This window comes from Paroedura picta, chromosome 8, assembly GCF_049243985.1.
Source record: "Paroedura picta isolate Pp20150507F chromosome 8, Ppicta_v3.0, whole genome shotgun sequence".
Lineage (NCBI taxonomy): Eukaryota > Metazoa > Chordata > Lepidosauria > Squamata > Gekkonidae > Paroedura > Paroedura picta.
In genome coordinates this window covers 87235180-87262048 of record NC_135376.1, presented here as the reverse complement: position 1 = coordinate 87262048, position 26869 = coordinate 87235180, and positions in this window count along the sequence as shown.

The following is a 26869-nucleotide window of genomic DNA, read 5'->3' as shown; positions in this document are numbered from 1 at the left end:
GTTTTTATTTTATTATGCACAATTTTTTAAAACAACGAAAGGAATTAAAAACATATGCTGTGTAAAGTATCACAGTCACTTAATGAACGATGTCTAGCTTTCAGTCATTAGCTCTCTTCCAAAGGCTGCCTAAAAATGTCAATGGTGTGTTTACTTATTAGTGCATGTATTGCAATGAGTGAAATCTGAGTGAAGTTTGAAACTTTACAGCTCTTACTTTGGAGTTTTTGTGGGCTTCTGTATATATTTTATATGTGTTAAGAACTGGTATGTGTTAAAACCAGACCTTTAAAGAAGGCCATATAAGGGCCGAAATGCATCTGTCTATTGGTGGTCTATTGATCACATAGTGCATAGCATATTGGTTTGCAATAGCCTATGGGCTGGATATATGTTTTTAATTCCTATAGTTGTTTGTAAAAAATGTGCACAATACTAAAAGTAATATAATTTTAACAACAATACAGACATTCAACATCTTTAGGTCCTAACAGTTACCTGTTGGCTTTTTATTGTTCCAGTTCTAGTCCCCCCCCATTTATTTATTTGTTTGTTTGTTTAATTTTTAATACTGCCCTTTCCATACAGCCCGGGGTGGTTTATATGGAATGTTTTGGGAAACAAGGAACATCATATACCAAATAACAGTCATAACATATCAGCAAGAGTGATGGTTTTTGCCAATATATGTTGCAGCCTGTTTATTGGAACCAGATTATCTGAATATCTGGGTATTTCTATAAATGCAGCCAAGACTTCCCTGAGGCCCATCAGCTGACGGAGGGGAAGTGGGCACAGAAAGGGATCCACCAGGACATCAGGCTTGATGGCTGGGTTCTGCTGGGTGCAGTGTGATGATGCAGCATGCTGAAGGGGAGGGAGAGGCATGCGCTCATGGTGCTTAAAAGGCGCTACGTGCATGGACTCACTCTCTTTATCCCGGCACCACCACAGAGAGCAGCTTTCATCCCACCCACCCTGCTATTCTGGTTTGAAACATTAATGTTGCTTTGGGCCTATGTTATAACATAACAGCCAGGGGTAGTCAAACTGTGGCCCTCCAGATGTCCATGGACTACAATTCCTATGAGCCCCTGCCAGCGAATGGGAATTGTAGTCCATGGACATCTGGCGGGCCACAGTTTGATTACCCCTGTTATAGGCAGTCCTGTTCAAGTATTTGTCACAGCTGGTGGTTTTATGCATGGGCTGGAGCCTGTTTGGAGGGGGGGCGAGTCCAGTCTGTGCATCAGACAGCCCAGCTTTGGGGAGTGGGCACCAACCCAGCTAGGGAGGCAGGTGGGCTTGCATTGCCAGGTGGCCAGGGTGAACTAAAGGAAGTCTGCAACCCACTTGGCACCACACTTCCCTTGGATGGGATCCCAGCAGCAAGGGGATCCACGCTCCCAGCAGGGAACTGGTGCCAACTCCCCAGGGCATCCCTGGGATCCAAGTTCATGTAGTCAGCTGACTGCAAGTTCAGGCTCCCTCTTCCATGCTCTGCCAACTGTCCTACTGGGAGTAGAATCATAGAATCATAGAGTTGGAAGGGGCCATACAGGTCATCTAGTCCAACCCCCTGCTCAATGCAGGATCAGCCCAAAGCAGGATCAGCCCAAAGTAATAAAGTTGTGTTCTAGTTTAAGCCACACATATGTGCTGCATCCTCCTTGAGCCCGAAATTCCCTCCTGCGAGTCAGCTGGTATAAATAAGTTCACAGGAAGCCACGTTTCAGTCTATGAGATGAGTGTACTCTCTGGCATTTGAAATGGCTGCTTTGGAAGATAGACTGTATAGCATTATGTTCTGCTGAGGCCCCTCCCCTCCATAGGCTCTACCTCTAAATTCCCAGTGTTGCCCTTGCAACAGACTTCACTGATAAACTGGAATGGCACCCTCGTGCCTCTACAGTCAAGTCACTCTTGGTACCCATTTTGGCCTGGGCAAAGGCAAGCCAGGCCACCAGCACAAAAAGAGGATCCACAGCCATACTTTGACCTGTTGTTGTTGTTGTTGTTGTTATGTAATTTCTTACCCACCTCCCCCCGAAGGCTCGAGGCGGGTTACAACATATAAACCACCCAAACAACCTTAAAAACCAATATCAAATACATTATAAAATACACAATAAAACATCGACCCCATAAAACGCTGCGGCACAAAAATCTCTTTGTGGACCCAAAATCTCCCAACTAATCCAGAAGGGAAAGGGGCAAAGAGGGTGCTGATGACATTTGCTGCCACCACTCCAGTGGGGGGCCTAATTTTTCTTTGCTGTCTGGCCTCAACTATAGACCTGGCGAAAGAGCTCCGTTTAGCGGGCCCTGCAGACCTATCAACATTGCTCATCATGTACCAGGCTAGGGAAAAGGTACAAAAACCCTTTACTTGGGCACCCCAGTTTGCTTTTCTGGTGACCTTGGATCCAGCCAGACACCCAACTCAAATGCCAATTTGTTTGTGTTGCTCTGCATTCCCCACATCCAGGTTGGTAATTACCTACTTGCTATTCCCTTTTTCCTGAACTTAGCTATTTCCTTCCTTCCTTCCTTCTCCTTGCATACGTGCATGCAGTCTATTATTTGTCTTGCGTTTTTCCTTAATAAAACTTTTTTTTTATTTTTAATATTTGTTGTCTGCCTCAGATTCCTAAAAGGGGACAACAGCCTTCTAAAAAGTCTTGCTAGTTACCCCCTTGCTCATAGCCATTCCCCAACAAAGCATTTTGGGTAACACCAGGAATTTCCTAGTCCTGAGCAACCTTAGTCTGTGCACACATAGCCTACATGCAATTAGACAAACCAATAAATACCATAGAATATTAACAGTGCTGATACACTAGCTGGTGTGGTGTGGTGCTCACTAGCTAGTCATTCCATCCTTTTGAGCTTAAATTAAAAAGTGCTGCACCCACTGATTTGAACGGAAAACTCCACCGAGCCCCCATTTCGGAGCACTCAAGACTTACGGATGGTAAAGCGTTTGTTATGGAGGTGGTTGAGGTCACAAGCAGCCAGGAGAAGACCTCTGACTTTTCCTCATGGAATGGAAGACCTTGCTTCACTGTATTCAAGAGAGGCCTCAGGTTAACCTGAGCAAGAATAAATACTAAAGGGAAGATGTCAGTTTCTATGGACTTTGATTGTAACGGGTTCGGTTGTCAGGTTATCTCACAAGCTAGTAGGCAGCGAGCTGATTGAATTCCCCTTGGCTAAAAGGCAGATCTTAAACAACTAGTGCCACTGTTCCTCCTGTTTGTGTCAAATGCTGTAAAATAAATCCTCTGGAACAGAGGATTCTCTGAAGGTAACCTTGTTTGTATGACATCAAACGTTACATTGTTCAGGTAAGGTCTTGCAAGAGCCATCTTTTTGGCATGTACTCAGTGACCAATGACAATATAGATGTTCAAATTCAATTCCAATGATTAGCATTAGCAATGCCATGGGACGCAGGTGAATTAAACCAATTCACTTAAAAAATATAAACAAAGATTGAAAGTGTATCTAATCCGATTTGCATTCTGAAAAATGCAATGGGAAGACAGACTCATGGAATCATAGAGTTGGAAGTGACCTCCTGGGTCATCTATTCCAACCCCCGGCACTGTGCAGGACACTCACAACCCTATCGCTCATCCTCTGTAACCTGCCACCTCTTTGAATCTTCACAAAATCAGCCTCTCCATCAGATGGCTATCCAGTTAAACTGCCTCCATTGTGCAAAAAAAAGATGGAGAGAGTTTAATCTGTATTCTATTTCTGATCAGTTGACACCTTGATTATGTGTTGGATGCACAGATGAGTAGAGAAGTCAATTTTTGCCCATTCCCTCTTCCCACTGCATTTCGACCTCCTGTGAAAAATGACTCATCTTTGTTCTATTTCCGACCAGTGTACACAGAGTGTGGGTTGGATCCATAGTTATGGCCAGTGGGGCAGTCAGTTTTTGCCAGTTCCATCTCCCCACTGCAATTTTCCACTTTGCGCTCCCTGCTGTTCATGGACTCATGACTCCCAGAAGTAAACCTCAAGGGACTGCACCAAGGTGGGAGAAGTGGAGATCTTTTGTTCGGTCACTACTCTTTGACTTTGCTGGTGGCAGTCTGGAGTGGAGGAAGGCTTGGAAATTTGGGGGAGGAATGATTAAAATGATTAGTCACTGGTTCTATTCTTGCAAATATGTGTGGCCAAATCTCAGTCCAGTTATTTTTTAAACAACAAAGACTTATGTCATGCATGGTCCCCATTTGAGCTACCTGCTCCTTTCACTGGACAACGCTTGCTCAGCACATGAAATGTCAGACTTGGTCACTAACGCCTTTGACACGAAAGAAGCAGACAAACCTTCTGCAGTTCTTTGTCTGTGTGGGATGAGTGCCCAGATCATTGCAGAAAGGCACACCAGTCATAAGTGATACTATAAGTTTAAGAACAAGGTGCTTTCCCCATTTTTAACTACTTCTTGGAAAACACATCACATCGAGTTCTTTGTCTCCCGCGAACGGTTTTTATTATACTACAAGGCCCAGTTCACTAACGTGTCAAAAGCAAAAAGAATTTGTTACCTGCTGTCTATAGTGTGGCATAAAAATTAACTGTGTGTGTGTGTGTGTGTGTGTGTGTTTAAAGCTCTGAAAGTGACAGGTTATTCAATTTGGGCATGTCGCCTTCCCCGAAATACACTTTTCTTTATTCAGAGGCAACTTACTTGCCTTGTGCTTTTCCTAGCTTCACCAGCCCCGATAAAAACCACACCTTTACTATGGATAAACTGTCTAAAGAATGCTGAGAGAACAACAAAAGTTTTGATATAAAGAGCAAGACTTCTTGGAATTTCACACCTTCCTATAGCACACTCATCACTCTGTAGATCTGGCTTTTTTGTCTATAACAATCCTCCAGAAATATATCTGGGAGTAAGGCCCATTGATCTGGGAGTAAGGCCCATTGATCTGGGAGTAAGGCCCACTGAAAGAGCCTCTTGTGGCGCAGAGTGGTAAGGCAGCAGAAATGCAGTCCGAATCTCTGCCCACGATTCTGGGAGTTCAATCCCAGCAGCCGGCTCAAGGTTGACTCAGCCTTCCATCCTTCCGAGGTCGGTAAAATGAGTACCCAGCTTGCTGGGGGGGGGGGGGGATAAATGGTAATGACTAGGGAAGGCACTGGCAAACCACCCTGTATTGAGTCTGCCATGAAAACGCTAGAGGGCGTCACCCCAAGGGTCAGACATGACCCAGTGCTTGCACAGGGGATACCTTTACATTTACTTTAAGGCCCATTGAACACAAGCAGAGCTAGGTATGGTATATATATGTATTAGATGATGCTGTCATTTAATGTATTATCTTATTGCATCTATGTTTCTTTCCGAAAATCAACAGGGCATACAGCCTCACTCCTGCACACTCTAGCTTCACATTGGCTTTGTTTTAGCATTGCTGTGCCAATGTGTCACAGGCATTCTCTGAGGCAGATCCATTCCTATGGAATAGTCCACCAGACTGGGTGTGATGGTTAACTGTCCGGGCGGGTCAAAGGTAGAGAGGGGGAACGAACCACACGAACAACATAACAATGGGGACTTGCCTGGTTTGGGTGGGGTCCCCTCGAATTATGGCAGCATGGTTTTGGCATGAAGAAAGGCTATGGGAGAAGACAGGAGAAAAGACCCACCAGCGAGCGACGGACAGAGGACATTGGCGTCAGATCAGTGGGACAGAGCCGAGGCGGGAAGGCAGAAGACGGCCATGGAAAGTCAGGGAGAGAGAGAGAAGACAGCGGTGGCTCCGACCCTGCCTGGACTTGAGGGAACAAGTGGGGAAACGCTAAGAGAAGCGAGAGAGATGGGGACGAACTCAGGAAGAAGCGTTAAACAGGGAGCCTGGGGGAATAAGATCATTAACAAAGAGAATACTTACCTGGGCATGTCAGATGGCAATGACTGGTCTCAATCAGCCCGTGAGAGAGGAGGACAGCTGGGTGACGGTAAAAGAGACAACCCGGCTCTCCCACCCCGGGGAAGGGCCAGACCAAGGGAAAGACGATGGAGGAACTTAGAAGGAAGTAAGGAGAGGGAGACTTACCTGGGTAGCCAGCGGTGGGCGAAAATGACAGGAACCGTAAATACTGAGGACGCAAGCAGGAGGGTTAAGTAGAGGGGCGGAGGCACAAAGAGGGAGAAAAAGGGGAGAAAGGAAGAAGCAGGGGGTGTTCAGAGTGAAGGCACAGTGGTGTATGAGTTTATCTGGAGAATTGGAATAAAAGACTTCCTACTCGCCTAATGTTGGAGCTTTTGTACAATGCAGGCCGACTGTCCAAGGCATCACGGAGGAGAAGGGCAGAGCCCAGGAGGGAACTCCAGGACCCTTCACATTAACTTCACTTGCACATTCAGTAAGGCATGCTCTGGAGGACATTTTGGTGGATGGTGAACAGGTTTGGGCAGGGCTTTTAACTGTGTCTATTAATTGAAGAGCGGTTGAAACATTTTGCTGGATATTTAGGATGGGTTTTTCTGTCGTTCTTGTTTTGTCTCTACAGATTTTGCAGATCTTCTAGCCACCTTGAGTTTGCAGAGATAAGGCAGGGAATGAATGAGGTCCTGGTCTAATCCTGGAACTAATCCTGGAAAAATATCTAGCTTGCTTTAAGCCAGCCTTTTTCAACATTTTGACCATGGGTGAGCCCCTAAAACAATTGTTCAGGCTTTGAGGAGACCTGGAAGTGATGTCAGCTAGCTGTGCCTCCTGGCCACACCCCCAGAAGTTACATTTCACCAGAAGTGACATCACCAACTGTGTGGAGAAACAGGCTCAAGAAGGAGGGAAGAGACAGGACACGGCTTAAGGCGAGAATAGGCACGCGGTCACCACTTTCTCCCAGGCACAGAAGCCATAAGAGCACTCAAGCTCAGGAGGGTGGAGCAAAGGAGGCGGCCTATTCCCTAGCTTGTGGCTGAGTCCATTAAGGCAGGAGGGGAAATGCTTCAGACCCCCTCTGGAACTCCCGTGGACCCTGGTTGGGAACCCCTGCTTTAAAGGTAAAGGTATCCCCTGTGCAAGCACCGAGTCTGACCCTTGGGGTTACGCCCTCTAGCGTTTTCATGGCAGACTCAATACGGGGTGGTTTGCCAGTGCCTTCCCCAGTCATTACCGTTTACCCCCCAGCAAGCTGGGTACTCATTTTACCGACCTCGGAAGGATGGAAGGCTGAGTCAACCTTGAGCCGGCTGCTGGGATTGAACTCCCAGCCTCATGGGCAGAGCTTTCAGACTGCATGTCTGCTGCCTTACCACTCTGCGCCACAAGAGGCTCTTACCCCTGCTTTAATACAACAATATAATGAAAATGGCATGATTATCAGTCCAGACCCAGATGCCCACTCTTCTCCTCCCTCGTGGAACATCCAAAATGCAGAAGCATATGTCATATATTTGCTAAGACCAGTTGTTAAGAAAAGTCAACGAGATACAATTTCCCATTTTGTGCAAACTTGTCCTATGGGAAGCTCTAACGATGGCTATGAGTATATGGAATGAATATACACATGAAATAGCATTTATAAAGCTATCCTGTATTTGGGGACAAGAGACATCCACATCTCCAATGCGAGGCGGTCTAGCACTCACTGTATTGTGGATAATTAGCTGGCTTCCTCTATTGCTGACATCTCTTTTTACTCCTCTCTTAGGGTCTGACAGAATAATAATTTAAAACAAAATTACTTTTACTGCAAGAGAAAATATGGAAGGCAGACAAGAGGGGAAAAACATGTTTCTCTCAAGACACCAGTAATGACAAGAAGCAGCCTTAACACAGACATATTTCTCATATAAAACAGAAGTAATGTTTAACTAAGTACGATCTTTGGTAACATGGATGGAAAATTAAGAGTCTAAAAGTAGAGTTTACATGCAGCTGGGGGATTAAAAAACCCTGGAATCTGATATGAATATCTGATACAAGGAACAGTCAAAATATATTACCATGTGCTTACCAGAATTCCTTCCACTATATAAAGATGAGGATATGAATCCATTCTAAGTGCAGTATTCATGTTATGGTCCTTAATGGACCACTGGTCAAATTTGGTATAAGGTAATCATGTGACTACCTATGTTACCTGGGCTAACCCAACAAGTAAATACCCTCCAACCCAATAATAGTAGTAGTAGTAGTAGTAGTTGTTGTTGTTTCTATACCTGCTTTTTACTACCCAAAGGAGTCTAAGTGGCTTGCAATCTCCTTTCCTTCCTCACTCCACAACAGACACCTTGTGAGATATGTTGGGCTGAGAGAGCTCTGACAGAAATGTTCTGTGAGAACAGCTTTAACAGAACTGTGACTAACCCCAGGTCACGAAGATGGCTACATGTGGAAGAACAGGGAATCAAACCCAGCTGTCCAGATTAGAGATGATCAGATGATCAGTTTGAAGCACTCCACCAAGAGAGGTATCTCTAATGCAGTCATGGCTAGAATCATAGAATCATAGAAAAATAGACTTGGAAGGGACCTCCTGGGTCATCTAATCCAAACCCTCACACAATTCAGGACATTCACAACCCTATTGGTCATTCACTGTAACCTGCCACCCCTTTGAACCATCATAGAATCATAGAATCATAGAATCATAGAGTTGGAAGGGGCCATACAGGCCAGCTAGTCCAACCCCCTGCTCAATGCAGGATCAGCCCTAAGCATCCTAAAGCAATAGAATCAGCCTCTCCATCAGATGGCTATCCAGCCTCTGTTTAAAAATTTACTAAGATGGCGAACCTACCACCTCCTGAGGAAGCCACCAAGTCTCCCCCATCCTATATTGGGGTATATGGTTTTTCCTACCTAAATGCAGAACTTTACATTTGTTCATATTGAATTTCATTTTACTCAGTTTAGCCCAGTTCTCGAGCCTATCAAGATCATCCTGTATCCTGATTCTGTCTTCTGTTGTATTTACTACCCCTCCCAGTTTAGTATCATCTGCAAATTTAATATGTGCCCCCTCTAAATCATCATCCAAACTGTTTATAAATATGCTGAACAACACAGGCCCCAGGACAGATCTCTGGGGCACGCTACAGCATTCCCCTGTCTACAGCATTCCCTTGATCCAACAAGGTAGTCACTTTCTTGAAAAAAAGAGAGAAGATTGGTCTGACATGACTTGTTCTTGCAAAACCCGGGCTGAACCTTAGAAATCACAGCTTTCTGTTCCAGCTGCTCAAGGACTGACTGATGATTTGTTCCAAAATGTTGCCAGCTACAGATGTCAAGCTGAGGGTTAGTAGTTACCCAGATCCTCCTTTTTCTGTTTCTTGAACATGGGAACAACATTCACTAACCTCCAATCATCTGGTACATCACCTGTTCTCCAGGGAGTGTCAAAAATAATGGACAGAGGTTTGGAGATTACATCCACAAGTTCATTTAGTCCCCTTGGATGAAATTCATCTGGCCCAGAAGACTTTGTTTTATTTAAAGCAACTAGGTGTTTATGGACTGCCCCACAATGAACTTAGGCCACTATTCCCATCCCCCCTGTTGTATTATATTTTTGCCACATTGAGCACAATTTCCCTAACAAGAGAAGATTGAGGAACAAGCATTAAGCAGTTCAGCCCAATCTCCATCATATGTAACCATGAGCATCTAAATAAAAGTGATAAAAGTTCTGGGAAGAGTTTTTTGTTAAGGGTTATGGGCCATTGAAGTCCATCATTGGTGCCTGTAAGCCTCTAATTGGCTGTCCACCTACTGGCTGCCCAATCAGATTAGAACTCTTGTGTGAACTGTCTTCACACAATTCTGCTGCTTCTTCGCAGTCTCTGGCCGTTCAGATACCTCTCCTGAGTTGAGTGAGCAGCCAGTGTCTTCTCTGAGGGGGACTGCCCCCCCCCCAACCAACACCTTCCACCTTTAACGGACCCTGAGGAACACTGGTTGTTAGGCCGTCACTCCCACCCACCTGACATGGAGGCCAAAAGCACATACCTCCATGCCACCTCCTGCCAACTTTGAGGTATGCCTCCAAGCTGAGAAGAGCCCGACGGCCCCGGCCTAAACCACAAACAGAGGGCAGGGCCAGGGGGGAATGCCAGGGAAAGGGGAGGGACCCCTCAAATTACAGCTCCAGACTACAGAGATCAGTTCCCAAAGAGAAAACGGATGCTTTGAAGGGAGAACTCTTTGGTACTATAACTGGTGATGCCAGTCTCCAGGCGGCCTCCACACCACCACTTCCCCCCCCCCAAAAAAAACAACCCTCCTGTTCTTCTTCCCATCCTCAAGCTCTAGTGCCTGTTGTATTCCTGGATACAATGGGCTTTACCCCTGGTCTGTTAGAATTTCACTTTCTTGTCCTTGCAGTGCCCCTACTCTTTTTTTTACTTGAAATATAATTAAAGAACCCTTTTTTGCTATGTTTAGTACTTTTTGTTAGCTTAAGCTCATATTTAGCTTTAGCTTTTCTAATACTCTCCTTACAATCATTGGTTGTTTGTTTATACTCGCCAGTGCAAACGTGCATGCACGGCAGGTCCACGCACGCGCATTTGCGCCATGTGCGTCAGGTCCGCACATGTGTACCTGCGGTCGTGCATGGGTGGACCTGCTGCCCATGCGCATTTTTTATTTTTATATGTTAACATATTTTTTATGTTAACATACATTGCTTAACATATATTGCTATACCTCCCCTCTTCTTTACCTGTCCCTTTTGAATAGATTGTACCCCTCAATTCTAGTATTCCAACTGTGAGTATTATCCCACCAAATTACTGTGATTCCTATTAAGTCCCACAGTCCCATTCCTCTATTAGGACTACTAGTTCCTCCTGCTTGATTCCCATACTGCAAGCTATATGAACAAGGCCCAGCTGTGTGGCTGAATGCTAATATACTTTAGTGGCCATGTTGTCATAATGCTTCAGTGTTCTGAAAGCCTCTCAAGGTAAACAGTTCTTCACAGAGTAAAACTGTTCCTGACCTGTACCCCTTCTGATTGCAAGTGGATAATTGTATGTTCCCACATATCTATTAAAAAGCTTAAAGAGCATGGGGGATCTGGGGAAGAGAGAATGTAAAAATCCATCTTTGTTCCCATTATGTCACTAAGTTTTTCTCTCTTCTCCCTTTCCAGCTTGGTGTAGTGGGACTCTAACCTGGAGGGTTTGATTCCTCACTCCTCCACATGCAGCCAGCTGGGTGATCTTAGGTTAGTCAAAGATCTCTCAGAGCTCTTTCAACCCCACCTACCTCACAGGCTGTTTGTTGTGAGGGAAGGAAGGACAGGTGTTTGTAAACCACTTAGAGACTCCTCCTCCTCCTCCTCTTCTTCTTGACTTATAACCCACTCAGTCTTGAACTGATAATCTTCTGCTCTCAACATCCTGTCCTGGCATATTCATTTCTCATCAGGCTCCCCCCCCCCCTTTGCTTAAATAAAGTCATATTTGTCTGCATATGGAGTCTTCCAAAAAGATCGCTCCCAATAAGTTTTCTGTGTGTATGTCCACAGTTTGGCTTTCAGAATCCATACAGGCATAATTTCATTATTACTCTTTGAAATCTGCTTGAGTCCAAATGAGAAAGGTGAACTATAAATAATGTAAACAAAGTAAAATAATTTAAAAACCATTTCACACAGTGCTCCTTTGGGGGCTGCTGAGAGCCAGATACCATGGAGGGAGAAAATGAAGACGGGAAATTGGCCTGCTCAAGTTTCTAAGAGATTAGATCAGCCATTCTCAAACTTTTGGGGACCATAAAAGATGGAGCCGGCAGTAAATAGTAGGGTGTGAGCCGTGGATCACTGGCTTTGACAGTTTTATTTCTGATATGTCTTTGTGAACTACAAATGGGTTCGAGGGGTCTGATTGGCTGGTTTGGCAGGGAATTATCATGTGGCTGTGTGTGGATGCTGTGACACAGTTTAATAATGTGACAGGATTAACTTTTGCTTATATATTCCTACTGTTATGATGGTCAGTTCTTAGTCTGATGACGAGTGCTTGCACTCGAAAGTTCACCCCTTGAATAAAACTTTGTTGGTCTTAAAGGTGGTACTGGACTCTTATTTATTTATTTATTTATTTTGGACCATGTTCCTTTTAGGAACTCTTCTCAGTTTCCAGCCTTACACCCCACACCCCAAAAAAACACACAAACAGACAGCAAACCAAATATTATTGAACACAAGGAATCTTGAATGTTTCGACTGGAAAAGCTTTTTAAAAAAGACTGTATGAAATTAAAGTTTAGAACATTTGACCAAGAGAAGCTTAGGTGTTCATTCCCCCCTCCCTTGAATGCATTAATTCAAGCACGCATCAAGAAGAAAAAGAAGAAAAGTTTTTTATACCCCATTTTTCACTAGCTGAAAGAGTCTCAAAGAGGCTTATAATGGCCTTCCCTTCCTCTCCCCAGGAGCGGGGTATCAAACAAGGCTTGCCAGATTGGAAGCCGCTGCTCTTAACCATGACACCAAGCTGGCTCTTGGGAATGGATGACATGATTTCTTTTTCGTTCTTTTGATGAAGGTCAAACTTTTTAGCAATTCATGACATCACATGTTACAAAAAGGGTAATTCATTGATTCAGTATCTAGGTCATTTGGCCAGGTTTGCAAATGATACCCAAATATTCAGGCTGGTGAAAAACGAAGGAGATTGTGGAAAGCTGAACAAGGCTCTCTGGGTCTATGATACAGGATGGCAAATGAGGTTCAGAATGGTTATAAAGTGATTCACATGGTGGAGAAAAATTCCAGCTTTCTAAATATGCTAATTGGATCTGAACTGATAACCGCTGACCAGGGAGGAAGAGGAGGAGGAGGAGGAGGAGGAGGAGGAGGAGGAGGAGGAGAAGGAGAAGAAGAAGAAGAAGAAGAAGAAGAAGAAGAAGAAGAAGAGGAAGAAGAAGAAGAAGAAGAAGAAGAAGAGTTGGTTCTTATATGCTGCTTTTCTCTACCTGAAGGAATCTCAAAGTGGCTTTCCTCTCCCCACAACAGACACCCTGTGAGGGATGTGAGGCTGAGGGAGTCCTAATATTTCTGCTCAGTCAGAACAGCTTTATCAGTGCTGTGGTGAGCCCAAGGTCACCCAGCTGGTTGCATGTGGAAAAGCGCAGAATCAAACCCAGATCGCCAGATTAGTCCACACTCCTAACCACTACAACAAGCTGCATGGATTCATTTGGTGTTTACAGGCAAACATGGCAAAAACATAAATCATGGTTTTGATATGGACCCACTTTGTTCTGACTGTGCAGGACTCTTTCATAGGTCCAGTTTGTTTCATCAGATAACATAAGGATAAACAATAATCCAACCTGGAAAACAGGTGAAAACCACAAAGGTTAGGGATAAAACCTTATATAGGAAATATAAACAATTTATTATCAGAGCTCAAAGTGGTTAACCATAAAAAGAATATCTTATCTATTGGACACACATAAAACATCTCAGTATGTACACCAGGAATGCCAACAAGTTCAGGACTAAAGCATTTCGATCATACTGATCTTCCTCAGAGGTCAATATACAGACACACACAGTTGTACAGGGGGAAAAAATCAATTTTCAACTGGGGTAAATACTTCTTTAATACGTTATGGCTGGTTCTGGTCCTGCAGTATATTCTTATTGATTGTTATTTGCCAGACAGAATTCTCATCCAGCAAATATTTCTATTCCTCCCCTGGGTATTGGAAAATCCTGCTGAGTGTTTCTGCAAAAAGGTCCAAAGTGAGAGGACCTGGTGAAAACTTTTTTTTTTGGGGGGGGGGATTCTGTACAACTGTATGTATCTGTATAATAACCTCTGAGGAAGAGCAGTATGATTAAAATGAGATATTCTTTTATGGTTTTTAAACACTTTGAGCCCTGATAATAAATCGTTGATATTTTTGTTTGTTGCATGCCTGGTTTCTCCCTTCCCTGACAGCTGTTCTCACTGCTCCCCCAAATTCAGGGGCATATTGGCAACTGGAATTACAATGCAATCTGAACCTGCAGGAATTTTAGCTCCCCTAGAGGTAATGCATATGAGTCTAATGCAATAAACAAAACACACAGGAACGGGCTAACATCTAAAAGGGGATAATGTTTTATTCCAGTATTAACTTCCAGGGATAAAAGCCTATTTCCTCTTGGCATCTGATTAAACAGCTTGCGTTTGTCTCTTTGTACAGTTTTCAGAGAAAGCTCAGATCTTAAGAAAATGTTATTCTCATGCTCATAAGAGCAAGCTACAAAACTTGAAGCCATATACTTATCCTCGCCCAAAATCATGATTTTGAGAAATGTGAAGCCTACATACTATGTGAATGTGAAATAAAGATAATAAAAAATGATCAGATCTGCTGGGTTTTCCTACTCTACTCATTCCAGTGAGCCTGACTTATTTAAGAGACAAGGAATCATAGAATCATAGAACCATAGAATAATAGAGTTGGAAGGGACCTCATGGGTCATCTAGTCCAACCCTCTGCACTATGCAGGACACTCACATCCCTATCACTCATCCACTGTAACCTGCCACCCCTTTGCCTTCACAGAATCAGCCTCTCTGTCAGATGGCTATGTAGCCCCCGTTTAAACATTTCCAAAGATGGAGAACCCACCACCTCCCAAGGAAGCCTGTTCCACTGAGAAATCGCTCTAACCGTCAGGAACTTCTTTCAGAAGAAGGAAAAGCAGTTATTACTCATTGCCATTTCATGGAGGAAAATGTAATGTGTTGTACATCACACAGGAGTGTTCATGTCGGATGGCACTGCATCCCACTGGAAGTCAACATGATGTGGCACTACACCCTTATTATTTTAAATATGACACACTAAATTGAATGCAAGAGGTGACCTTCACTTAACGGAAGCATTTCTTCACAAAGGTGCTCACATTATTAACAAAGGGCAAGGTTAAGTAAGCAAATTAATGATTGTTCAGTCAACCTGAATTTCTTTGCTGAGCAGTAATCGCAATGTTGGGCAGCAGACAACTCCCATTGAAATTTAGTAATTTGGGGAAATACAATGGGATTTGAAAGGGGAATTTCTCCATGGTTCCTACTCCTTGCAGGGACTTGATGAGCTCATCAAGTACAGCACCCAGGGTATGTGCCCCGGCCACCATGCCCTAGATAAGTGATTGATTGTAACAGTCAGCACCTTTCTTTACAGAAGTCTGGATCATATGACTTGCAGACACTATGCATTACAGTGGGGTGAAAAAAGAGCAAAATTCTATAAAACAAAGAATGTGTAGGGGGCTAATATTTTTTGAGATCTGGCAGAGGAACCAATGGAGTCAGAAGAAAGAGGATACTCATAAAGTCCTCTCAGTTGAAGTCAAACTGGCACTACAGCATTGATGACTTATGTTCAGTGAACTCCAGTCGCAACTGTGGCCCATTATCACAAGATACAAGCTAATTATGTCATCCATTTTCTAGATTGATGGCACAAAAGAAAAGGAAAGCCAGAGTCTCCTTTGCTCAGATGGCACTCTTCATCACTAGAGCTCGTAGAGGCTGAGATACAGAGGGGCAACTACACACCTGATTCCCCTTCCCCCCGTCTTCCATAATTAGCATATCGTCGAGATCTAAAACAAGAGGTTAAAAATTAGGCATAAGCGCTGCTTACAAGCAGAAATATTTCAGAGCTGGCTGTCTTGAAGCAATTGGAAACTGGAAAACAATTGAGCAATCTGACAAAACCTCACCCCCAAGGGCTTTTTTATGCTATCATGCCTATATGGAGCACAGGTGGCATGTGGGTAGCCAGGTGAGGCTGAGAGATAGAGTGTGACTAGACCGAGGCCATACAGTGAGCTTCATGGCACAGTGGGGATTCAAGCCTCATTATACAAGATCCTAAGGGGATATTTTAATAACCTCCACATGTAATAAGCCTGCTCGCACAGAAGAGTATCAGCAACTTTTATGGGACCAGGTGAAACTCTACTGGACTTTCTTACCTGGGGTCTGCCATACGACCCTCTAGCCACAAGCATTATTGATATTAAAGAACAGGCCAGCAGTTCTCCCTAGTTGCAATATATCTGTGTGGTAGGGAAAAGGTATTGAGATTCTGCTGCAAGAGTTGGTAGCTCAAGACCCCCTAGAACAGGTGTGGCCAAACTATGGCTCTCCAGATGACCCAGCTGGTAGGGGCTCATGGTGACTGTAGTTCATGAACATCTGGAGAGCCACAGTTTGTTCATCCCTGCCCTATAACATTACCCTATAACACGGGCCATTTGTACCCTATAACCAGCTTTTTAAATCAGTAGGTTTAAAGAGCAATTGGGGGATTTTTGACAGGTGAAGCACCTAATAAAAGGGAGACTTGGTGGGTGTGGACTCCCCATTAGAACATGGTCCCATGTAGCCCTTCTCCACTGAAATGATAAATGGATACATTTTCCCTCCACACTTCAGTTGAAACTGAGTTGAAAGTATAAATGTTTCAACATGAACAGCTCCCCATGCGCTAACAGATACAAAACAGAACCAGGACTGTGTTGTTATTGGTGACTAGATAAAAAGAAGCCCCACTTCCTTCCAGAAGGTTGGATGCTATTTCCCCTGGCTTGGCTAGTGCAGAAGAAGAGACCAGCAGGCGGAACATCGAGATGGCTGGAAAGAAGACCATCCCACACTCCTTACTGTCACCTCCTTCTAGCACGACTGATTTATTAATTTAATTGTGAATCATTCTGATGTATTTTCATTTGTAAACGGCCTGTCAGGGCAGAAAAGTGTCCTATAAATAAAGCAAATTAGAAGCATATTGCTATTGAGTAATTAGGAACATATTGCCATTGAGTAAGAAGACCGTGTGTTGAGCAATTCTTAGATTAACAGTTTCAGAGGATTAATAGTGACTTTAATGGACCGTGACCAGAAGATCTTTGCTTAAATGAGCATTGATAACTTTCAGCTTTTGGTGGCAACTGACAGCAACCATTTCCTATGATGGAGGCAGGAAGCGATGCATTTTGAAATGCTGAAACCTGCAACTGTGGCTCATTGAGTCTCTTTTGTGCAAGAACACATGGGGGACTGTGCATGAGTAGGCCTGTTCCAGAGAGGCTTTGTAGATAAAAAGCCTCTAGAGTTCACTGCATGCCTAAGTCAAACCCTCTCCCACCTCCCTCACCCTCAATGCGTCTAGTGCCGCTGGAGCTAAAGAGCAAGTAATGGTGCTGGTGGAAGGTTATGTGTTCCTGCACAGAAGATAGTCAATGAACAACAATTACAGGTGAGCAACCCTATTTTCCTCATCAATCTTCTGTGCAGTTTAGGGATTCTAGCAAGCCACTTGCCAGGAGGCAGGGACATGCTCTCCTCATTTGATCAGAATGTACCACTGCTTTCCCCATTTGAGCTTCCCATCTGATCTGGATGTCCAAGGCATAATGACGCACAAACGTGTCTGCTGATGACCACATCACTGCTCTAGGGCTGGAATTCCACCCAAAACATTCATCTGTGGAAGATGCTACTGCTCTTGTGAAATATACATCACTATTGGAGACTCCTTTCCCACTTCACTGTAACACCTCCTTATTGTGGAAATTATCCACATGGAAATAGTCTGGGGTAATATGTGTTTCCCCCTATTTGAATCTGCTAAACATTAAAAAAAAAACATGCAGGTTCCTTTCTAAAGTCCATTGTTCTCCTTAAACAGAACAAGCGAGCCCTCCTCGCATTCAAAGCATGTAAGAGTCATATCCATATTCAGGATGAGGAAAGAACACGGGTAATCATTTTAACTGACATCTCTCCAATGGTTCAAAAAGCTTCAGCATCAGCTGAGCCTGCATCATAGATTGAGACCGCCGAGGGACAATGGGCTCTGCAGGGGGACAACCCATTAAGAACTCTCTTTGGTAAGTGATGGGTCAACAAGGATTTACCTTCTAAACCCCCATGAAACACAGAAATTGCAGCTAAATATACCTTTGGAGAAGACAAACTTAGCCCTTTAGCTTTTAACAAGTAATCAAGAGGTAGTCAAACTGTGGCCCTCCAGATGTCCATGGACTACAATCCCATGAGCCCCTGCCAGCGTTTGCTGGCAGGGGCTCATGGGAACTGTAGTCCATGGTCATCTGGAGGGCCGTAGTTTGACTACCCCTGAAGTAATCAAATACAACCTGTAAAGGGACAATCAATGGGGTTGTTGCTTAACCACACTCCTCCATTTGTTTTTCCAATACCAGGTTTCCCAACATTCAGAAGGACCTCATTCACTGCCTGAGAGAATAATAAGTCCTTGTTCCCCACCTCCATGCTGCCAGGTTGAACCTGTGTATGTTGTGGTGAAACAACTCATTGAGTGTCAGCAGGTCTGGTTTCTTGGGAAGAACCAAGAACCAACCCTTGGAAATCTCTCTCAGAGTGGGAAACCAGATCTGCTAACCCAGGACAGACTCCTCCCTTCTGGCCTTCTCCACTAATCTGAGCATTAAAGGAAGAGGAGTGAATGCATATATTAAAGCCTCCTTCCCTGGGAGCTTAAAAACATTTCTTAATGACTCTGTCCCCTTGCCTGCCTGGGAACCTTGGGCATTGTGTTGTGTTGCAGGTTATGTTGGATTGACCCACAAAGATCTGATCCAGATAAGTTTGGGTGAGCACTCACAAGTAAGAGATAGTAAGTTCCCCGCTGAGTTTGTCTGCCTGCATATTTGTATCCTCTGAGGTGTGAATAGCCTGAACCACTGCCCCAAGCTTTACAATCAACTCCCACATGACAATAGCTTCCTGACACATATATCTTGATCCTGTGCCCCCTCTGTTTGTCGACAGTAACATTGTCTGTCTGCAGCAGGATAGTCAAGGGTTTGGACTTTCCTGTGCCCCCTAGAAATATTTTAACTAAAAAAACCTCTTCAGAACGACTGTAATAAAGTTTGACTGATTGAACCTCTTCAGAACAGGCCCACTCATGCACAGTACTGCATGAGTGAACTGCACAGAAGAACGATGATGAAATTAGAAATGGAACTCCATTTTGTAGATTGCTGGTAAGAAATCTGGAGGGGCTAGTGCAAGCCATTTGCTATGAAGACCAGCAGCCTTCCTGACAGCTTTCCTGTTCCCCCATCCTATACATATTCAACTGTTAAGAAACACATAGTACCAAAATGGCACATCTTTTCCAAGGTGGAATGAGCAGCTGGCTGAAATGAGGGCCCTGACAGAGCTATTACAGTTCTACAGGGCCTGCAAGGTGGCGCTCTTTCAGCAGGCCTACTGTTGAGGCCAGAGTGACCAAACATGGACCTCCCTACACCCCTCTCATGTCTTTTCCCACCTTCTTCTTCCATGCCACTGAAAGAGATACCTGCCTCGATCAATGGGCAGGGAAGATAAATGTTGGTTGGGGTAATGGGAGTTAGTTAGATTAGTTGCTTGTTAAAGTGTTGGTGCTTAATTTTTTTAAAAACCTAAATTTTAAATTTAATGAAATGTTGTTTATGTATTTAAAATATGTTGTAAACTGCCTCGAGTCCAGTTTGGGGGAGAAGCAGGATGATAATGATGATGATGATGATAATGATGATGATGATGGATTGGAGGATGCCCATGAAACTGCCCACTGGATGAGAAAACAGGGGGACAACAAGATATTAAAATGATTTTAAGGAAATCTGACAGACATGATACAAACAATTCCCACTCTTCCTTTTGGGTAGTAAGAAGAGCATAGCTAAAGACCCACCTGATATAGTTGCCTGCACTGAAGGATATTACCCTTATGGAGGAAGACTAAATTCTAACAACACATTAGTCCCTCTTACAGCTTTTCAAGTAATTAAAATATCGTCTCTTCGCTATTGATTTGGCACACAGTTCTCCATTGTGCAGAGAAAGAAGGCTGCACAGAAGAACAGAAAGATACTTCCTCCTGCTGTCTAGAATTGGAAATGCTGGAGAAACAGAGGGAGACATACTGCTGTCGGTAACCTTGGGTGAAGGGCGAGAGACTGCAGAAATCAATGGACGCCATCTATGGCAACCTGCCAATGATTCAGAAATGAACAATAATGTAAGATGGATGCACTATGTAAAGCCTCATCACCAACAGGAGCCCATTCTAAGACACAGATAAGAGATTTGATGAATTAATGTTGGCAACTCCCGCAGTATCTGGCCCTCTCCAACAAGGCTATTGAAAAATGAACACTGATTGACTAGCATAGGATTTGGCAGGGAGGAAGGATTGGCTGATTCACAGCTCACACCAGTCAAAATAACACTTGCTTGCACAATTTTGTATACAGTCAGAGAGGGGAGTTTGAACATCACTATAGTGCCATAATGTACAGATGGAAGAGCCTTTTATACCATGGCATTGTTTTTTTATATTTCAGGCTGCACTGTGCCACAGAAAATGACATATTTAAGAGTACTGCCATTAAATTGCAGAGAACCAAACATGCATGGCAAATCGGTTGGATTTTTTTAAAAAAAACTGTTTATATCCAAACAAGCACTCCAAAAAGAAATGTATTTGCCTCACAAAGACTGTTTATACACTGGGAACTTCACTGTCCCGGCTCCCATGCAGGAGCACGAATCGGGGGTAGATGAGGTTCACTAGGCCAAATGCTCCCCCGTGCAGGTGCAGGAAGAGGTGGGGCAACTTGCCACGACTAAAACTCCAGCCTGCAGCCCGGCATGAAACCTTCAGTGCATAAACAGTCAAAGGGACACAAACCATGTTTGCTGAACCTGGCAGACTGACAGTCGTGTACAGCTGTAAAATGCAAAGTGGGTTGACTAGCTAGCAGGTAAGGGTGGATCAAACTGCAGGAAGGCTTTGAACTAGAAATCTTATGGGCTGAGACCTGGACTTAAAGCTGTGAGACACAATGAAGTATGGCTGTGTATGAAGTGGATTTTTATCCTGCCCATTCTCCAAGAAGCCCATGGGAGAGGGGGGTGCATTAGTCCCCTCTCCCCAGCAACCCAGTGAGGCATGTTAGAGTAAGAGAGAACCCTGTTCCAGAATACTTCCTTCCCCTTTTTATTTCATATATTTCCTTTGCAGAAGTTCATTATGTATTACTACTGTCACTGCTGCTGCTTGTGATAGTGCATTTGCTCCTTTTAGACGTGAGACAGAAGCTGCCTAAGGGCAGAGCTGCCAAGAACATGGCACACTTGAGCTGCTCGAAGGCAGGTTGCACAGGAGACTCAGCAGCCGGTGTGGCGTGGCATTGTTAGTTTCAAGGCTGGCTTCCTCCCAACCATATCTCCCTGTCTTCCCAGGTCCCAAATGCCTCCTGGGCAGCTCTGCTCTTCCAGCAGCTTGCTGGCTCACCTGTTCTCCCTGCTCCCATACACCCTCCCACATAGCTCACTATATCTCCATCTACCAACCCCGTAAGCCAACTACCAAAGCGAATGCTGCTTTAATAGAAATGCACAAATTTTAAAAAAGGATAATTCAAACTTTTTTGGGGGGGAGGGGAGAAACTGACATGAAGAAACAATATGACATCAAAATAAAGACCCTGTTGGGACAGGAAAGAAACAAAATGAATGTACAAATCAGCAAGAAACTGGATAGCATCCTCTATTTTTTTGACCCCAAAAAAGATGGCTGTGTAACATTATCCCTATGATCGGCAGGCAGAGGCAACAGAGCAAATCTTTTACCTTGAAACCTCAAGTACTAACTGCTGTTTAGGAGCATCTATACCAGGTCTGGATTCTACTGCAGCCCCCATGATTTCTTTCTTAATATTCTGCAGGATTCTACTTGGTTCCCTCCAAAGCATTATACAACACAGGAAGATCAGGAAGACTTTTATTAGGTGCAGGAAAATGCAAATAGGTGTGTTTTTATTACATGAGAATTACCAAATTGGATGAATTGTTTCATTATACCATTATGGGGAAAGAACCATCTTTTTGGCATCTGTTTGCAATTAATAGAGGTGCTTTGGGATTTATATCATCATCCATTTCCCTTATTATGCTGAAATGGGCAAGTTGCATGGATGAGAGTATGGATTATAGACACATCAAATCAAATAGGGATGGGCATAATCAGGTTCATGAGCCAAAATTAAGATGAATTCGGCCCACTTCAGAGCACCTTAATCAATGTTCTGAGAAGGTGCCTTCCCTCAACATCTACCAGACTTTTGTCAGGTTCATCTGTTCAGGCCATTTCAGTCTAACAGCTGAGCAGCACAGGTCTGCACCTGGTCTATTAGGTTTAAATGGCTGCCAACCATTTCAGTTTAACAGCTGATGGGTGCACCTGCCCTGCTGTTAGGCTAAAATGACAGCTAAAATGGTAGCTAAAATGGATGCAAGCCATTTAACTGGTCAGTTTTACTAGTTAGTTTTGCAGGTCTATTTCACTTCCAAGTGGGGAACTGAACTAAACAAGAGAAATAGCTTGCATCTTTTCTGCCTAATAGCTGATGGGCACACCCACCCCATTGTTAGGCTGAAATGACCGCAAGCCATTTCACTTGTGTTTTCTTGCTTGGAAGTGAGAGGAAGCAGAACCTTCCAGTTAAATGGATGCTAGCTATTTAAACTTCATGGCGGGGCAGGTGTGTTCTTCAACTTTTAGGTTTAAATGGCTGTGATCCATTAAAGTTGTCAGTTTCACTCCGCCTGCTTCAAAGGGGAAGCAAAACAGACCAGTGAAATAGTTGACTGGCTGATGAGTGCACCCACCCCCCTGTTTGGCTGAAATAGCTGCAAGCCTTTTCAGTGGTTGGTTTGGCTTCTGCCGGCTTCTGCTTTGAGGGAAGCAAAATGAAGTGGTGAAATAGCTACCAGCCATTTAAACCTAACAATTCAGTCTGCCCACCAATCATTAGGTTTAAATGGCTGTGAGCCATTAAACCCCTCTGTTTTGCTCTGCCCTTCTTCAAATTAAGGAGCAGTGAAAAGGGTGGGTTAAATGGCTGCTAACCATTTAACAATTCCTGGTTTACCCCCTCCTGGATATGGCACATTCCAATTCTCCAGAAAGAGCCACTTTCCAAAGTAAGATGTCAATTGGTGCTATTTGGAAATGCCTCAGAAGTTCAAGTGCATTTTAAAAAGGACATCTGTGTGGGAAAAGCAATCAGACTCCACAGCATTAGCAAAGGCACGCTGCATAACACAAGCAGCAAGAATTATATTATGTTAACAGCATACACCAGTCAGCTGTGCCTTGGCTGTCACTAAGCATAGCAATTTTGCTGGGGAGACCAGGAGAGGATGATAATGTTGTATTTAAATAATGGGGCTGAATCAACTTAAGTAGGTATCAAAAGGGGAGGGGAGGTGATTTATTTCCTGAGGCTGAAGTGCTAAGCGTTGGCTCTATTACCAAAGGAGGTCTGCAAAATAAACAGCCAAGACTTCCCTGGCACAGAGACAACACTAGCCAGCCAAAGCCACATCTACCCATCCCAGCAGTTTATTTGAGGAATGAATCCCATAAATTTTCAGAGTGGTCGTATAGGATTTAGTGACACAGATCTATGAAAAACGAATAACCGTGGGAATTATCCAGCTATGAAAAACCACGATAAGGATTGTTTGGGGTTTTTTTTCATCTTTTTTGGTCATATATGTATATTTTCTATACAATACTAAGTTCTTTTTAAAAAAGCACCTTGATGGGAGAGGGGGAACATAGTTTGGTGGCTACCTCCCTAGCAGTTCTGCAATGATTTACCTAGTCCACATTTCTTCTGCCCTTCCTCCAGAACACTCAAATGCAGTGTACGAGATCCTTTCTTTTTTAATCTTCCCAATGACTCTGTGAGGTACTAAGTTAGGCTGAGAGAGTTAAAGGCTCAAGGTCAACTTCATGCTGGAGTAAGTATTTGACCCGAGATCCCCTGGTCCTAGTCTGAAGATCTGGTTGTTACCTCCCCTTTTCTTCAAAGTTGCAATATTTTGCATTCCATGGTACTTCTGCCTTTCAGTTTCCTGACCAGGCCCTAACCTTCAATGGCAGAAATGTGTGTGACTCTGTTAGAAAGTATTTGAAAGGTTGTCACTTGGAGGAGGGCAGGATGCTGTTTCTGTTGGCTGCAGAGGAGAGGACACGCAGTAATGGGTTTAAACTACAAGTACAACGATATAGGCTAAATATTAGGAAAAAAAATTTCACAGTCAGAGTAGTTCAGCAGTGGAATAGGCTGCCTAAGGAGGTGGTGAGTTCCCCCTCACTGGCAGTCTTCAAGCAAAGGTTGGATACACACTTTTCTTGGATGCTTTAGGATGCTTAGGGCTGATCCTGCGTTGAGCAAGGGGTTGGACTAGATGGCCTGTATGACCCCTTCCGACTCTATGATTCTATGATTTTAAATAGGCTAGGGCCTGTTTCCGATTTCTAGCTTTCTTTTCTTTTTAAGTACTGCCGTGCTACTTATAGAGATAAAAAAGGAAGCAGGCAAACAATTCATTCCATCCAGCTGCCCCACAAAGAATGGGGGAGGGGCAGTGTGATTATTTTAGAACAGCTTTGGAATTGGTTGTTACCCCAGTCAGTTGTTCCCTGACTGAGTGAATTCATTAAATTTTGTGGTGGCTAACAGTGGTGGCTTCTAATCTGGGAAGCTGGGTTTGATTCCCCATTCCTCCACATGCAACCAGCTGGGTGACCTTAGGCTCCACACAGCACTGACAAAGCTGTTCTGACCAAGCAGCAATATCAGGGCTCTCTCAGCCTCACCTCCCTCACAGTTGTGGGTAGAGAAAAGGGAAGGGGATGGCAAGCTGAGACTCTTTCTGGTAGAGAAAAGTGGCATATAAGAACCAGCTCTTCTTCCTCTGCATCGCTTTGGAGGTCAGAGCTCCCAGAATGTGGATTGTATGATGGGAGCTTGTCCAAAGCATTCATTGCCTCTGAGCAATACCACTAAAGGCCTGATCAAAGAGAAGAGAACCCTTTTAACCGAAAGAAAGACGAGAGAGGGACTGAGAGTTCTAAGGTGATTATCCAATGTTGTGAACATACTCTTTCAACTAGCGAATCCTCATTTGTGACACAGGCTCATCCTGCACAAGATGAAACTGCCCACCTTTTATCTCAGACCCTATGTACAAACAGTGCTGGAATCCTCATTTAAAGTGACACCTTTGCACCAAAGGCATACGAATGCCATAAAAGAAACTAATGAACTGGGTGCACCGGCTCTGAGAATGGTCGTAACAAAAAGGCTCCCAAGGACAGCATCTTAAAACAAAAAGAGCTGCAAGCTGACATAGCTGCGTGTCCCTAATGCCCTGAGAATGAAGAAGAAGAGGAAGAGGAAGAGGAAGAGGAAGAGGAAGAAGAAGAAGAAGAAGAAGAAGAAGAAGAAGAAGAAGAGTTGGTTCATATATGCCACTTTTCCCTACCCGAAGGAGGCTCAAAGTGGCTTGCAGTCACCTTCCCATTCCTCTCCCCACAACAGACACCCTGTGGGGTGGGTGAGGCTGAGAGAGCCCTGATATCACTGCTCAGTCAGAAAAGTTTTATCAGTGCCATGCTGAGCCCAAGGTCACCCAGCTGGCTGCATGTAGGGGAGCGCAGAATCGAACCTGGTATGCCAGATTAGAAGTCTGCATTCCTAACCACTACACCAAACTGGCTCAAATAATATTATTGCAAAAGGCCACTGGTCCGGCTACCTCTGAAAGTATGAACTTATCTTCCACTCTTCCCTGTCCCTTTTTTGGCCTGCTCTATGTAGATTTTAAATTACAGGACAGGGACAATGTCATTCAGTGAAAATGCTGTTTGCACGATTATAAACGTTAGGTACATTATCAAAAATTATGGTCTTCCCCCCAAATCCACTGAACTTATTTAATAACTGTCGTTGCAATTCTCTTTTTACTATGTTTTATGGTGGTGCCCACCTTTTTTCCGAAAGGGCCACATCTGCGGGTTTTTCACGATTGTCTTCATTACAAGTGAAACTATTAAAATTGGCTCCTCAAAGGAGCTTGGGACAGCAAGATGGACAGTGTTCAAGAGGACAGACATTGCATTACGATTTGTTTCCTATCTTTCCTTCATTGTTCCAAACAGGGATAAAGAGGTTGACAGATGCTTGAACCAATACTGCATTAGGTCATAAATGTTCATACAAATATCTATATCAGGGGTAGTCAAACTGCAGCCCTCCAGATGTCCATGTACTACAATTCCCATGAGCCCCTGCTAGCATTTGCTGGCAGGGGCTCATGGGAATTGTAGTCCATGGACATCTGGAGGGCCACAGTAGGACTACCCCTGATCTATATCTGATCTTATATCCATATATTTATAACTAGATTTCTAGGACCACCACTCTCAGCCCAGCTGTCTCAGGGCATGCAACAATTGAAAACCAGCATGAATTAAAACAAAATCTGAAACAACATCAGCATCCCTTGCTTTTGGGCCTCTTCACATTGCTCTCCCACATTATTTAGCAGATCCAAGATGTTAAAAGGCAGAGTGTTTCAAAGGGTGGGGGGGGTAGTTCTTAGATGTTTATCTTGATACAGCCTCAACCAAATACCCGGTGGAAGAGCTCAATTCTGCAGCGCAGGTGGAACTGGGTGAGCAACGACAGGGCCCTCATCTCTTCCAGGAGCTCATTACGCCAGGTAGGTGTCAGGAACCAGGCAGAAGACACCCCAGTAAAGTCTACTAAAAAGGCAATTCCCCTAGACCATGTTTGTAGTGAAATCCAAAGCAAAAAAATACAAGGTCATTAAGAGCAGTAAAGGTATTCTGGAGTGGAGACACTTCGTATGCAGAGGGAGGACAGGAACTAACAGACGATTTATGGCTTTACTAGGGGCAAAGCCCATTGTATCCAGGAATACAATGGGCGCTAGAGCTTG